This window comes from Lissotriton helveticus, chromosome 5_1 (assembly GCF_964261635.1).
Source record: "Lissotriton helveticus chromosome 5_1, aLisHel1.1, whole genome shotgun sequence".
In the NCBI taxonomy this organism is placed as follows: Eukaryota; Metazoa; Chordata; class Amphibia; order Caudata; family Salamandridae; genus Lissotriton; species Lissotriton helveticus.
The window spans coordinates 1,811,310,105-1,811,326,534 of NC_136065.1; the positions used below are offsets into that span (position 1 = coordinate 1,811,310,105).

General features: G+C 48.0%; 1 protein-coding gene across 2 annotated transcripts in view; it reads right to left on the reverse strand.

Moving 5' to 3' along the window:
- DBF4B (DBF4B-CDC7 kinase regulatory subunit) overlaps positions 1-16,430 on the reverse strand; it is a 335,585-nt gene that overhangs the window by 12,820 nt on the left and 306,335 nt on the right. The gene's annotated exons all lie outside the window — the stretch shown is intronic.

Below are 16,430 nucleotides of genomic sequence, written 5' to 3' on the forward strand. Positions count from 1 at the left end.
ACAAATGGTAAGCAATGGGCGGATTCCAAGCCCTTTAGAGTAAAAAATACATCTCCCAGCAGACAGCGCATGTCACTGATTGAATTTTGATGCAAATGTAACAGGGCACTTACCATACCATGCACATGTGCCCCACCACCTGGTCGCCTCAGTCATCTCCATTGGTAACTTTATCCACTAATATCTATACATTCTGCAGTAAACCTTTCTCTATCCTTTCATAGACACTGTGGATAGTTCTGGTAAGTCAAAGTTGTGCAGTGGTGTATTAAATATTTAAAGTTGCAATAAAACAGTCTTATTACGTTTAGGCTTCTCCATTTAAAGAGCTGCCATGGTCCTAAAGCAGGGTCAGTAAGAAAGCAGCACTTTTGAACAAGTAATCCAAGTATATTGAACGGGTGTTCTGGTTAAACAAATCATACATTTTACATCAACAATGGCTTCACTTTCTTTTCATGTAATCTGCATTGAAATCATAAGCACCAAGTTGTCCCGCCCATGAGCAGGGACACATACCACTTTACATAATATAAATATATACTTTTCTGAGTAAAAACAATGTTCCTACTGACAATAAAAATTAATTTGACAGGCTATTGAAGGCTCTATTGATCAATTTATATTTTTAAAGTGACTAAAGAAAGAATGACCAGAAACATTTGTATAAAGAATTTTTGTAAGGAAAGTGAGAGAACAAGAGTCATGCATGCTCTGTGACCCGACAGGCACTGTGACGTTAGAACTCAACTCTAATAAGTGATTTCTTTATCGGGGCAACTAGGGATATTAGAAGTTGCTTGGAATAAGGAAATTAAGGACATTAAGGACTGCCTTTGTGTTGCAGGCTCCCATGTGCATATGTAACAGGTAACTGAGTAATATGATCCAACATTGCCATTAAGGTGTTCTGGTGATATCAAACCACAAGTCCGAAGGCTGGGTGGTTTGTAAACGTCATCAGAATCCTGGGATGGCAACATAGGACCAAATTACACTTTACCAGTTATATTTTCAATAATACATGTTTATTTTGGGGTGGTCAGTTTGAAAAAAAATCTGTGTTCTTCGAATTGCAGAGGGGCAGTAATTTTAACAGGAGCATTTAGGTTTAATGTTCAATAACCAATTTTTGATAACACCGTGGACTCTGGTGAGAAGAGCAAATGTATGCAATTGCGACGGTGCAGCATCAACCACAATTTTTTTTATTATAAATCTTTTTATTGCAAAAGGACAACATAAGGTGGCCCTTACATACAGGTGATACAATTATTGCAGTGCATTTACCGGAAAATCACAGGTTACACACATCTGTTTCTCATACAGTGGCTCTCTGGGTTCTGCCTATTTCGTTCGGAACTCGTAATTCATTTAGCTCGTCAATGGGGGTGATTCGAGGGGGTTCACATATGTTACCACGGTAGTGATCCCAGTTGGATCATACCACAACCCATTTTCGCGGGCAACCCCATGCCATATATGCTGTCTTCTCTTGGACCATACACCAATCCATATCTTTCTTCCAGGAACTAAGTGTTGGTGGTGTGGCTGCTCCCCACAATCTCGCTATGTTTCTCTTTGCTATGGCGAGTCCTAAGGTTACCCATAGTTTCCCTTTTGATGTTAAATCTGTAGGTTCCCAGATATTGAGAAGGCAATGCTTAGCCTCTGGACGCAGCTCTACCCCCCCCCCCCACACCTCATGCATACAGTGAAGTACCCATATCCAGTAGGTCTGCAAGACCTGACATTGCTATAATATGTGGAAGTAGGTACCCACCTCTCCAGCGACAGAGTCCGCCTTCGCTGCGCCCCATCAGGACCAGTCGTGTGCCAGAGATGTAGACCCGATGCAGGATTTTCAATTGGATCAGTCTAATTTTCGCCGAGATCGCTGCTTCCTTAGGGGATGCAAGTGCCTCTCTCCATTCTTCATCTATTTCGAGTCCATCTGCCTCCCATTTCCCCCTAAGAGCCAGCAACTGGTCTGGAGTGTGGTGAATGAGTTTTTTGTAAGTGAGGGAGATAGGCTGCTGGATGGCCACCTACCAGAATGGGCTACCTTCAAGAGGGGAGGCCTCTGGGAGTTGGGTCCCTGGGGGAATATTGGTCTGAAGTGAGTGTCTGACCTGCGTGTTTCGGAAATGTTCTGTTTGAGCTAGATCGTAGGTGTGCTGGAGACTAACGAATAGTATTACCCCTGTCGGGGCCCACAAGTCTTTTACCCGCGATATTCCAATCATGTCCCATTCATGGAATCCTTTAGTACGACTAAGTGTTCCCAGTCTTTCTGAGGCCCACAGTGGTGTTGCTAAAGTGATTTGGTCAGCCCAACCCAGTTTCTTTTGAACTATGTGCCACAGCTGTACTGAGTGTTTTGTAGGTCCTGTGAGGCGATACCTACCCGGCCTTGAGTAAAGCGCAGCCTCAAAGTTCACGCCCGGAAGGAGCCATCTGTCCATTCCATACCCTGGGTCATTCCCCGCACAGTAGGTACCTTGGTTAATGGCCGAGAGATGCGCCGCCCAATAGTATTTCTTGATGTCCGGAAGCGCTATCCCGCTGTCAAACCACCCCCGCGTGAGTTTTTGTAGGGATGTACGGGGCATTCCGGACCAGAGAAGATCTCTCTGGGTGGATTCGATGGCAGCAAAGTATTTTTGCGGCACTAGGTCTGGGTAGTTCTGGAGGGCTTATAGAAACCGCGGCAGAGCCATAATTTTGAACAGCGCTGCCCTGACCAATAGAGACAGCGGGAGTGTTTTTCAAGTGGCGGTGTCTCGCTTGAGCCTTTGCAGAGGCGGCAGGAGATTGTCTCCAAGGATCGGGCCACCCGATACGGGAGAAGACTCCAAGGAACCTGAATCAGTCTGTGGCTATCTGAATCGGGCAGTCGCTCGGGAGCACCGGGGGGGGGAGGGGGAGCTTTGTAGGACATAAAGGAGTGTGATTTTCCTCAGTTGATGCTGTAGCCCGAATACTCTCCAAACCCAGTGAAGATGTCTAATGCCACGGCGATGGACTCACAGGGGTTTGTGAGGTAAAGGAGGATATCATCCGCGTAAAGCGAAATCCTGTCCTCCCATCCTTCCGCCCATCTGATCCCTTTCAAGGAGGGAGTCTGTCTAATCCAGGCAGCAAGCGGCTCCAGGGAAAGAACAAACAGTGAGGGTGAAAGGGGGCATCCCTGTCGGGTTCCTCTTCCTAGTGTGAACACCTGAGATCTTGTTATTGACCACCACCTGGGCCAGAGTCTTAGTGTAGAGGAGGCGCACCCAGCCAATGAAATTCGGACCAAATCCCAACTTTCGGAGCACAGCCAGCATGTAAGGCAACTCTAAGGTGACGAACGCCATCGTCGCGTCCAACGACACCCGTCCCTTCACGCAGCATGTGGCAGCAACCCAAGACCCCATGTAAACGGCGCAAATTAAGGGCCGTGTTGCGGTGGGGCATGCAGCCCGACTGATCTGGGTGCACCAAAGTATTCAGGACCGGTTTAAGCCTATTGGCAAGTGCCTTGGCGAGGATCTTTGGCTCAGCATTTAACAGTGATATTGGCCTGTAAGAGGCAGTCAGCTCTCTAGGTTTCCCCTCCTTGGGAATAGCTACAATCGTGGCTATTCGCTGGTCCCTCTGCAGTATGCCTTGCTCTCTACTTTCCTCGAACATATGTTTCAGGTGTGGGCCTATGCTGTCAGGCTTGAGCTTGTAGAGCTCAATCGGAAGTCTGTTTGGCCCAAGAGCCTTCCCAGGACGAAGGTCATGGATGGCCTTGGTCAGTTCATCAGCGGTGAGTTGCACCTCCAGTGTCTCTCGTTCGACGTCCGAGAGGGTGGGTAGCCTAATATCTACCAGTAGGGCCAAAGAGTCCTCTTCCGATCGCTCCGACCCCCTAGTGTAGACCTTTTGAAAATGCTTTGCCAACTCCCTGACAAGGTCACATGGTTCCTTAACGACAGCCCCTGACTCAACCTTAAGCTCTGCCACCACTTTCTGGGCCTGTTGCTTCTTGTCCAACCATGCTATTAGTTTGCCTGCTTTATCTCCCTGATCGTATAGTCTGCCCTCCCTGTCCCTCGCCAAGGTCTTAGCGGTGTCGGTAGCTAGGGCTTTGTATTCCGCCGCTTTTATTTGTAGCTGGTGAAGCATGTCTGGGTCATTGCCACCTTGCGCCGTGCCTTTTAGGGCAAGCAGATCATTTTCTATAGTGACTTTCTGTGCTTCTGGTTCTTTACGGCACCCAGCTGTCCCCCTTAACACAGTCTTAAAGGCCTCCCACAAGACCACTGACGACTCTACAGTCCCCATGTTCTCCCCGAAGTATTGGTCAATGGAGAGAGTACTTTTCCTTTTAGTGTCTTCACCGCGGAGGTACCAAGAGTTGATCGGCGCTACGCAGCCCACCTTCCGGTCTCAGATTGGGATATGGACCCATAGCAGGAAATGGTCCGAGATACCGCGCGCCAGATGGGCGACGTTGGATATCGTGGCATCTAGGTGCATTGGCGCTAGCATGTAATCTATTCGTGAAAAAGTGTGGTGAGCACCAGAGAAGAAAGTATATTGTTTTTGTGTTGGATGTCTGAGGCGCCAAAGGTCTAGAGTCCAAACGCCTCCATGAGGTTGGGAAGCCACATTTGCCACGCCCCTATGTCCCTGGCTGGGTGTCTATCAAGGTCACCGGAGACCACGGCATTAAAGTCCCCACCCATGAGGAGTTGTCCCTCTGGGAGGGAAAGCAGCAACTTCCCCAGGTCATGATATGATTGTGTCTGGAGGCCTGGTGGAATGTAGATCGTTACCAAATTGAGTCTACGCCCCTCCCATTTCCCAGAGATGACAGCAAAGCGCCCCAGGGGGTCATTCTCTGTATGATCAATAACAATTGGAAAATTGCGGCGCAAGAGGATCCCAAACCCCCCGGTACCCAGATGTAAAGCCTGCGTGGGTCGCTAGGGTGTATCCCCATCTGTTTAGTGCATGGCACGTGTTACCCATTAGATGGGTTTCTTGCAATAGTACTACGTCCGGGAGGTGTAGTTTGACAAACTGTAGCACAACACTTCTTTTGAGTTTGTCCCCCAACCCATTGACGTTCCAGCTAATTACCTTCAGGCTTTTATCCCACTTCGTAGCCATCTGTGTGTACAACATCCAACTTGTTCCTGTGTTTCCCGTTTCAGCGTCTCAGCACGTCCGCATAACCTTTGGTGTGACCATACTAAACTTCCCCCCCCCCCCCCAACTCCCAACCGCCTCCCCTCCCCATCCCCAACCCTGAAACTGATGTCCTCCCCTCCCCCCTCCCTGCTCCGTAGGCTTCGAACTACCCACATCCCCAATTAGCAGAGTGCTTTTCGCCCAACCCACTCCCAGGGTGAGGAAACGTCCCCTCTCCTGACTAACCTACTTAAGGGGGAAAGTGCGCCGGCCCCAGCTCCAGCCGCTGCACGTGCCCCCCAACATAACATCTATTTTTATGCACGCATACACTCCTGAAAGTTCAAATCAAAGTCTTATACAGTTTGATCCCCCTGTTGGCAGTTGTTACTCCGACCACTCTACGGCCGTCGCGAGCCACCAGATTATGAAAGGAAAGGGGGGACGGGACAACAACAAGGGGTTGGGGGGGCGATAGATATAGTCTCGTCTTAGCCCTTTCCCAGGCGCCAGCACTGCAGGATAAAGTTACACCCCCTCCCCACCCCCAAAGCCCTCGGGGAAAGTTCGGACCCAGTGTCCCACACAAAAGATACGTTACGTTACTGTTCGTAGGTGTCTGTCGCCAGTACCACCTCCACTAGTGGCCAGAAGCGTTTCGAAGGGTCCCCCATTTGGGGCTGGCCGACCTCGACCGCCAGGAGCGCTGACTCGCTCTGTCCATATCTTATCTTTCGTCAACGGATCTCGGTGATGCATCCTGGTTGTCTCTCCATCCGCCACCCTCCGCCTGGCCAGAAGACCGCGCCGATTCTGTCGAGCCAGTCTTGAACCTCTGATGGTGCTGTAAAAAACAGACTTGCCCCCTGCAATAACCTTGAGTTTGGCGGGGAAGAACATCATATACTTGATCCCTTTGTCCCACAACGCCGCCTTCACTCCAGTAAATGAGCGCCTTTCTCATTGCACCTGGAGCTTGAAGTCCGGAAAGTATCGGATTGTAGCGTTTTCATATTGCAGGTCACCAGTCTGCCTGGCTGCCTGAAGGATAGAGTCTCTGTCCCTATAGTTCAGGATTTCGGCTATTATTGTCCTGGGTGGCGCTCCAGGCTTAGGCATTACTAGTTCGTTCACTCTTTGCTCAAGTTTTTTGAACGAGGCCTGGAGTTCCCTTATGTCAGTCTCGTTCGCCTTGGTCTTTTCCGATGTTTTATTTAGGTCAGTGAGCAGGAGGTTGACTTCTATAGATATTTTGTCCATTTTCGATTTCAGGTTGGTACCCAGTGTTTGTATCGCTGTCATGATTGAAGCAAAGGACGGTTCTTTAGCCGCAGCCTGGTCCCCAGACGCGCCACCCATCTGCTGGGACCCCAGCGGGATTGCATATTTGTCCAGTTTATTAATTTGGGTGGTTGCGTTGTTTTTCGGTCTCATGGTGGCGACACGATCGTCTGATGCGCGATTCCCAAGTGTCGTTCTCCAGCCCACTGATTTATTACCCAAATGATATCAGTTGGGACGAGGGCCCGCTCCCATCGACACTCAACCCCACTGGTGGCCGCAGCGTTCAATTCCTTGGCCGGTCACAGGCTAACCGCCTATTCCCATGCGTGGTGCGCGCTTCAGACTGCATAATGGGGCTGTCCACTCCACTCCTGCACAGTGCCCCACTTGCTTGCGCAAGTAACTCTGGGCTCTCGTAGGGGCCCCGGGCCCCACTCCCAAGTTTGCTCCCCCTCCTACGGCAAACTCATGTGGCGGCAGCGCCCTCTCTTACGGCCGTAGCTTGGCCCCCAGTCTCAATCGGCAGTAGATAACGCACACCTCGGGGGACTCGCATGGAGGAAAGGGTGAAGTTTTGACTCTTGGCTCCAGCACTCATGTATTAACAACCTCCACTCGTGTAGGGTTCTCGGGTCCCCTTCTGGCTGGCTGGTGTCGTTGGACTACCCGCCGCGTTCTTCAGCCTCTGTCACCCTTCGAGTGGGAGGGTGGATGGGGGGAGAGGGGGAGGTGGCGCTGCACAGTCCCCGGCCGCCGCAGGCCCCAGGCAAACAGTATGCCGGTTTCCTGGCGGGTGTCCCTGGGAGCTACCCGCACCGTCACTGCCGCCCCCAGCACAGACGCGGCCCTTCACAGGGGCCGCCCAACATCGCCGGCGGAGCGCTCCGCCGCCTCTTTCACTTTCTGTTGAGACCGATGGTGGGCCGGTTCCGCGGCTGGCACCTTCGATGGTATCCCGCGCTGCTGCCCTCAATGTGAATGCGGCCCTTCACCGGGGGCCACATGATGATATCGGCTCCTCCGCTAAGCTCTCCGGGCCAGCAGGATCCTGGATGGTAATGGCGGCGCTAGTTCTCCGGCTGCTGAGAGGGCCATAAAGCTGGGGCCTCCCGTGGGCTTCAGGTCCGGCAACACGGCTCACCTTCACCCAGGCCCCCGCAATGCTCTGCCTTCATACGGCGCCACAGGCACGCCCGAACCCCAGGAGCCAGGGCCGGCGCTAGGCATGGGCAGCGTGGGCGGCTGCACAGGGCCTCGCACTCAGCCCACCAGCATGGGGCCACGGACTGGTGATGTGTCGTGTTGTTTCCCTGCCGATTTATTTTAAAAAAAGGTGTCGCCTTGCAAGTAAGGCTCATTGGAGGGGGCCCCTGTTGTAAATGGAAATAAGTTTTCACGAGTAGATATTGCAGGAAACAGCTTTATTGCAGCACAGAACAAGTAGGACCATCCCTCATCTGACCAGAGCTCCAACTGCCAACAGGGCGAAGGAGAACTCCAGAACTAGGAACACTCACAGTAATCTAGAGTGCCAGCTCAAGAGAAGAGCTAAGCACTGTACAACATATCTTCCCCTCTTAACAAGAAAAGAAAACAAAATATAAAAGAAATCCCAAAGAAGATCAATGTACATAGTCATTCAGATAGGTGAGTGGACGACGAGAGCGAGGGCACCTCAACCTGGCATCCAACGAGGAAGAAGAAGAAATGGTGGGAACAGAAGTAGTGGGGGCAGAATCAAGCAAGGATCTATCATGCACACACACAGAAGTAGAAGCATCCCCACTACCCACCTCCCCCCGTACTGTTGGTTGAGAGGTGGAAGAAGAACTACTACCAGAAGTCAACAAGTACCCATTGCAACCCCTTGAACCACTATCCATTAAATCATTAGAAGAAAAATCCTTCCTCTTTTGGTATAGTGCTACCCTCCTATAATTCCAACTTTCTCCATTGGCCAGAGCAACAAAATGTGGAAAGACTTTTTTAACTCTATAAGGACCTCTAAACTTGCTAAGACCCTTAGTACACCTACCCGGCTTTACCTTAACAAGATCACCCACTGAGATGGTTAAGGGAACGCTGCTCTGGGATAAGGACACTTCATCATCTAAACACCTCAACCAAGCAGGAGTCAATTTCGTCACAGGAGCACGCCCACGCATTAATTCAAAAGGGGATTTTTCACCATTCTTATGAGGCGTTGACCGGTAGGCCCAGACAAGTTCTTGTACACGCTCATGCGAAAAACAACCACCTTCTACAAACATTTGAATCACCCCCTTCACGAGACGATTTACCCTTTCACAAAGACCATTTCCTTGCGGGTTGTAAAGACTTGTCTTCTGATGTCTGATTCCACATTCACGCACAAACGAAGTCATTTTCGAAGATGTCAATTGAGTGCCATTATCAGAGATAAGGACAGAAGGGTATCCCTCATTCAAGAAAACACCCTTCAGAAAGTTGATGGTGGTATCGGTGTTTATCTCCCTCACAAACTGTACACAAAGCCACTTCGAATAACAGTCTATTATAACTATGGCATAACGTTGATTTAAAGGTAACTCACTCATAGGGCCTATGAAATCTATACAGACACTGTGCCAAGGTACGTTTTCAAATCCAATTTTCTGCGGTGACTGAGATCCCATAATTTTCAGACGTTTCTCCCCTTCTTTGCAAAAACTACACCTCAGCACACAATCCACTGCATCACTATCGACAGAGGGACACCAAAAGTTTTCCTTAACACGACGTTGGGTGAGGCTTTGGCCCAAATGGCCCTCATGAGCCAAGTCAAGAATCCTACTTTTTAACGAACCAGGAGGAACAAAGCGATCACCCCGCATCAGAACATCCTTCCCTTCCAAGGAAAGTTCATCCAAGACCTTCAAAAATGGTCTAACCTGAGGGTCAACAGTGCTCTCTCTTCTTGCTCCTTTCGAGACAAGATTTATAACAGCCTTTAAGATTTGATCCTCCTCCATACCTTTTGACCACTCATCATGAGAAAAAGAACCACCTCCTACAAACATAACATCCTCTGCTATAGCAACTGCTAAATCATCCAAAACATCCTTTATAGGACCGTCACTGCTAGTGGATCGTACAGGAAGCCGCGACAAGCAATCTGCTTGGATGTTTTTCCAGCCATGAACGAACTCAATCTCACATTGGTAGTCCTGTAGACGAGAGGCTAATCTTGCCAACCTCGGAGACCCTTTTCCAGCACCACCTGGAGCTAAAACATTTAAAAGGGGTTTATGGTCTGTACGGAGAATAAATTTGTAACCCCACAAGTAGGTCCTAAAGTAACTCGTGCCCCAAGCAGCAGCAAGAGCTTCACGTTCTATGACTGAGTAATTAGATTCCGAGACAGACAAAGGCCTGGACGCAAACGCTATGGTCTTCTCTACCCCTCCATGCTTTTGTAGGAGAACTGCACCAAGACCTACAACACTGGCGTCAACCATCAAGATAGAGGACCGAGCAGTATCAAAAGGGGTAAGAACATTCGCAGATTTAAGTTCCCTTTTGATCATATTGAAGCAAGACTCATGCTCAACAGTCGAATTAAATTTGACACCCTTTTTCAATAAGTATCTCAAAGGAGCAGTCTTTGAAGAGAAATCTCTCACGAATTTCGAGTAAAACTCGATCAAACCCATGAAGGATCGAAGTTGATCCTTATGAACAGGGAAGGGAGCTAGTTCAATGGCCTCTAATAAGTTCTTCTTAGGTTTAACTCCTTCCTCAGACAGGCAAAAACCTAAGTACTCTATTTCCTTCAAAAGAAACGCACACTTCTCCCTTCTCAACGTTAGACCTGCATCATCCACTCTTCGTAACACATTCTGCAAAATCCCATTGTGCTCCTCCAGGGAGTCTCCATAGATCAAGATGTCATCTTGAAAATATAGTACTTTATCTAGACCTTTAAAAACTTCGGACACAAGTCTCTGGAATACACTAGCGGCAGAGACAAGTCCGAAGGGTAACCTCGTGAATTGGAAGGTCCCTTCGCTAGTGATGAATGCAGTCAGATGTTTGGACTTGTCATCTAAGCAAATTTGATGGTACGCATGCTTAAGATCCAACTTACTAAAAAACTTGGCTCCCTTGAGTGTCGAGACTAACTCATTAATGTTTGGTAGTGGGAAAACATCAGCAACCACACACTTATTCAATGAACGCAGGTCCACACAGAACCTAATTTTATTGTCTGGTTTCTGTGAAATCACTACAGGTGAAACCCACGGGGACGCCTCAATAGGTTCAATAATGCCACTTTGAAGCATTTCTTCTAAAGTAGCTTTAACCTCTTTTCGCAAAGAGAAAGGGACTCTCCTCATCTTATGCTGGACAGGACAACTACCTTCTTTGAGAATTATGTGATGTGAATAACCTACGAGTTCTCCCAATTGATCTCTAAAGACATTTCTAAATTTATCCAGTATCTCATCTACAGATGAATTATCCACAATAGACACTGGATCATCAGACCTAGGATCAACCACAATGTGCAAATCATACTGATGGTGACGACCTAAAATGGCTGGTCCATCAGTTGAAATGTAAACTTTTCCAGGTGCTGATCTATTTTTAAACTCAATCTTTGCCTCGAAGTAGCCTAATAGGTCAATTTTCTCACCTTGATACCCAGACGGAAAAATGTCACACTCCTTCAAAACTCTTTCACCCCACACACTCTTCATCAAGGATAGTGGGATGATGGTCCACTTTGAACCTGTGTCAACCATGAGTGTAACAACTTTCTCATCAATCTTAAAGTCAGCTTTAAAAGCATTTCCCCTTCGATCCCTGCAAGAGCATACTGTGTCACACAGAACCAATATCTTGTTCATTTCACGTTTCAAATTACTACACTCATTGACTACAGTCACTCTTGAGTTATTTCTATTTTTACACATCTTTGCAAAGTGTCCCATTTTCCCACAACGTAGACACTCTTTGTTATTCGCAAAACAGAACTTAGTATCTGAGGAATGCGAAAAACTCCCACACTTTGAACACATTTTTTGACTATTCTTATTACTTGATTGTTGCACATTTTTTTTGAAGAATATAGCCTTTTTTCCTAACAATAGCAATTGCTTCATCATCACTATTGTCACTAATCACACTCTTATTGGAAACTTCTGCAACTTTTGTTTCTAAACCACTCTTCTGTAACTCTCTCATACATTTCTCGCTTTCTTCCACAACTTTAGCTAATTCAAAAGCAACTTTCAACGTTGGATTCTTCGCTGCCCATAATCGTTCTTGGACCTTCCTGTTGTTGGCTTGAACAATTAGTTTGTCTCTGATTAGTTCATCCGCCATTTGACCAAAATTGCATTTTACAGATAGTTCACGTAGTCGTGCAACAAATTCGTCAATGCTCTCATCTGCTAACTGTTTGTTTTTATAGAATTTATATCTCTGTAGGACAAGGTTTTCCTCTTTACCAAATCTGGTTTCAAGTCTTGTTACAGCCTCTTTAAATTCGTCTAAATCAGCTTGTGACCCAGAAGGTAATACTTGCGGTAAGTATTTGAAAAGACGCTGTCCCTCTTTGCCCAAAGTGGTCATCAAAAGAGCTTTCTTTCGTTTAGGTGGAAAGTCTTCCCCATCCAGAGCCTGAATGTAATTGTTAAACATAACTATCCAGTCTTCCCACATTATAGACGGATTCCCCGGCTCACTCAAGAATTGCGGTGGTAAGGCAATATTGACTGCTTGAGCCATGAGGTCAGTCTTATACAGTCACGAAAGTAAAATGATTATTACGATGCAAAGAGCAGTTGTCACGCGACAAAGTAAGGGCACAGTTTAAAATTGAAGACAAAAGGAAAACAATCCGCTTATTAAATTTTTTTTTTTTTTTATAAAATAAGCGCTTACACCAAACAGGATATTCAAGGTCCGCCGACACTCGACACTGTTTCCGACAACAAACTGTGAAGATCACGGTGAATTGCGTCTCCTAGGCGACCACCGACAGACAGTGAAGAAATTAATCAAAATGGCCGACTGCGTCGTGCGCAAGGTCGGTCACGCTTCTGACGTTATAATTACAGCGTAGACACGCATGATGAAGAATGCGTTTCAGTGATGCGGTTCACGTATAGCGTAGTAGCTACGCGACTCACTAGATCACGTTAGGATCTCGCTCACCGTCATTGAAGAGACGTTGAAAGAGATGACGTCACTCACTTTGACGATGGAGATATCGGAAAGGGAAATCCTCCGGAAATCTTTCAGAGATTGTGATCACCTCCGCAATGAAGGGTTGTTCAACGCTGTGCACCACACGGGGTTCGCGAGGGAGTTGGACGCTACTGTTCTGTAATTCCTTCTTGAGCTGCAGATTCAAACGAGGAAGCTGTGGCCAGACGCATCGCCAGTCCAAGTCGCCAAATGTTGTAAATGGAAATAAGTTTTCACGAGTAGATATTGCAGGAAACAGCTTTATTGCAGCACAGAACAAGTAGGACCATCCCTCATCTGACCAGAGCTCCAACTGCCAACAGGGCGAAGGAGAACTCCAGAACTAGGAACACTCACAGTAATCTAGAGTGCCAGCTCAAGAGAAGAGCTAAGCACTGTACAACAGCCCCCCTCCCAGGGCCTCTCAGGGATGGTGTCTGTCTGGAGGCATAGGGGAAGGAGACGCTCCCTCAATTGCAAGACCATTCACATACACTGTGGGGGGCCCATTGTCCAGCATTTTGGCGCCCCCACAGTTTTAACTTTTAGACCACAATCAATTCTCACACCTATCAGACTGAAGGTGTGAAATGCTTGTGGAGTAAAAGTTAAAACTGTGGGGGCGCAAAAATGCTGGACAATGGCCCCCCCCCCCCCACAGTGTCTCTGAATGGTCTCCTTGCAAGGGCCACTTATCTAAATTAGAGGGGGCCTCGCACGTTCCCTTTTAGCCCAGGGCCTCGGAAATCCTAGGACCGGCCCTGCCAGGAGCAAAGCTGCTGAATCCGCTGTTCACCACCACTCTGCGACAGGTTCAGGAGTGTATAACCTGCCGGATAGATGGGGGTTTTAGCTGGGCTCCAGCAGAGCTTACGAGCTAAGCAGCCATCTTCACTGGCTCCTGGCCACGCCCCCCAACCACCACATTTATGGATTCACTGCATGCGCCACATTTTGAAAAATGGGTTGATTTCACCAAAAATTAGGTTTATACCTAAAATGGATGCAAATGCAGTCAGAAAATATGCAGCATAACTAAACTCTCTCCTGTCTTGTCACTCATGCCTCTTTCGCCCAGATTTCTGAAAAATTGATAGACTGGGCCCAAGTTAACCTAGTGGCTCCAGATAAACTCTATGCCTAGGTGTACGTTTTGGTGCTATTTCTGCAGAAATGCAGTAGTACAAAAACCCATATTTCAGAGTGAACCGTGAAATATGGGAATGGTTTAATTGTTCCTTGTAAAATATGGATTCCATGACAGCACCCAAACCAATCTTTAGAGGTTTAACTCTGTCTGGGCTATTTGAAGATTATGTGGCATAGAAGACTAAATCATGCGGCAGTGTTCTCTTAGTAATGTGTCAAAAATCCGAATTTTCCATTCCGACCAAAAGGCACCTCACAAGTGTTCTTGTCAACACTCCAACATACAAAACTATCCACACTGCATGCTCTACAGTGGCAAACGGTACACATGGTTGTCCCCCACTGCCACGCCACACAAACTTAGGATGTGTGCTCCACTCGTGATCTGCCAGATGCCACCTGGCCAGTTTGTCCACTCTGGCACTTGGGGACACTGCCAGATTGTTTAGTCTCAGGAAAATGCACTAGGGCTCCAACCACCCACAGAGGCGAAGACCCTCCTGACACAGGACCCAGTACTCACTCCACCCTTCTTGTTGCAGTACCACTTGGTAGTGCAGTTCGTAATCTGTACCAGCCTCTCCTTGATGGATGTCAGGAAGGCCTTCAGGGCCAGATGAATCACCTACATCTCCAAGAGATTGATGCAGAGCCAGCCCTCCAGAGGAGAACAGAGTTACCGCCTCCTCATCCCAGCCCAGCAGAGCAATCATTCACGCCATCACCATTAGCTCAGGGTGAGGAAGGGAAAGGGGCCTGCTACTGGACCAACTGCATTTGAGCAGACACTACTGCGTTTCACGGGCCGTCTCCTCAGAGACCTGGTCAGAACGCCTAGATGGTGGGCCAACTGGAACTTAAAATCCCATTGCAGAGCATGCATGCGACAGCTGGCAGAGCAGACAGGGAGGATGCTTGAGGTAGCGCTCTTCTCAATGTGATCTAGAATCAAGAGTGAAACATCAGAGCCACAGTCTGAATGCAATGGACTCGTGTGGCAGAGTGAAAAGACATAAGCTTCACCATCATTGCTCCAAGAAGGCTCCAGCAAAGGAGTCAAGTGGAAGTTTGGCTCATTGAAAGTGAACTGCAACCAAATCAAGAGGAAAGCTATTGCCCAGAGGTGGTCCACAAATGACTGGTAAGCTTGCTTTCAACAGAAAGTTGTAAGGTACAAGAATTGCTGGTGTCCCCAACCTCCGAAGATGGGCAGGAAACCACCTCTATCACATTTGTTAATAGCTCTGGGGTACTGTTGAGGCCAAAAGTGAGTACAGCACACCGAAATGGCCCCTGGCCCTTCCCTGTACCACAGGGAACGTTTGTGGGACAGCAGGACATGTATATGAAAACGTGTGTCCTGTGGGTTCAAAGATACCTTTCTGTCAACCGAATCAAACAGCCATAAGCATGAGCATTTCGAATTTGTCTTTCTACAGGAAGGCACTCCGAGACCTCCTTTGGAACCAGGAAATAACAAATGCATTTTCTGAGTCCTGAACCCTCTTGATAACACCCTTGGAGGGCAACAGCACATCTCCTGTAAGAGAATTGACAGGTGTGTGTATATATAGAATAGTAGGCGGGATAGAAAGAAGGCAGGGCACAGCTATTTTGAAAGATCTGTTAGACCCATCTATTGAACATAATGGATTGCCAACCTGGGAGTAAAGGTCAAATTCTGCCCCCTCCACTGGTTAGTTTTACACCACTTACAGCACACTAAAGAAGTTCGATGACTGTTAAAGCAAAGGAAGTATAATTTGAAGACTGATGCCTTTGTTGGCGCACAAGCTGCTGCCAGATCAACGTCCTCGAAAGGACTGGGGTATCTGCCTCATCCTGGGTTGAGGGGGTCTCAGTCTATACACCAGCCTTCTAAAATGGACTCTAACCTTGATGAGAAGATGTGGGAACTCTTTGCATTGTAGCGCTTTAAGGACAGGAAACGTACAGAGCGCAGACCCCTTCCAGAGTCCACCTTCTCACTAAAGGTGAGACTCATCAAAAGACATATCCAGGAGGGTGGCCTGTACATTACCGGAAAGTCCTGCGGAATGTATCCATGCATGTCAACAACCAACACTAAATAAGCTGTCCTCCTCAGACAGTCCGTTGTAACCACACCAGAGCAAATAAAGTATTTGCCTGCGAGCATCGTGGATCGTCTGGGTCCAAGAGGCCCCAAGATCTTCCAGTATCGCCAGCACGATCTTGCTTGCCATTTCCCAAGGGCATGTGTGTAGCGGCCCAGCAAATAAATAACATTCACGTAATTCAATACTAAAATGGCCTAAGCAAACATGCGCTAGCCAAAAGCATCAATTCTCTTGGATTTCCCATCCGAAGAAGGGCTGGAAACAATCTGCAATTTTACTGGTCGATGGCTGTATGATTAGACTCCTCGGAGTGGGATGCTTGATGAGAAGTAAGAGTTACTCACCTTCGGTAACGATGTATCGTGTAGAGACGAGTCTAGCCGCAGATTCAGTCACGTAGAATTCCTCCCAGGCGTGAGACTGGATCAGGATTCTTTTTTGCCACAGCATCCCTGGGCGCCGGGTGACATCACGAGACTCCGCTCACGCACCGTCCACGTACATGACGTCAGCGAGTTC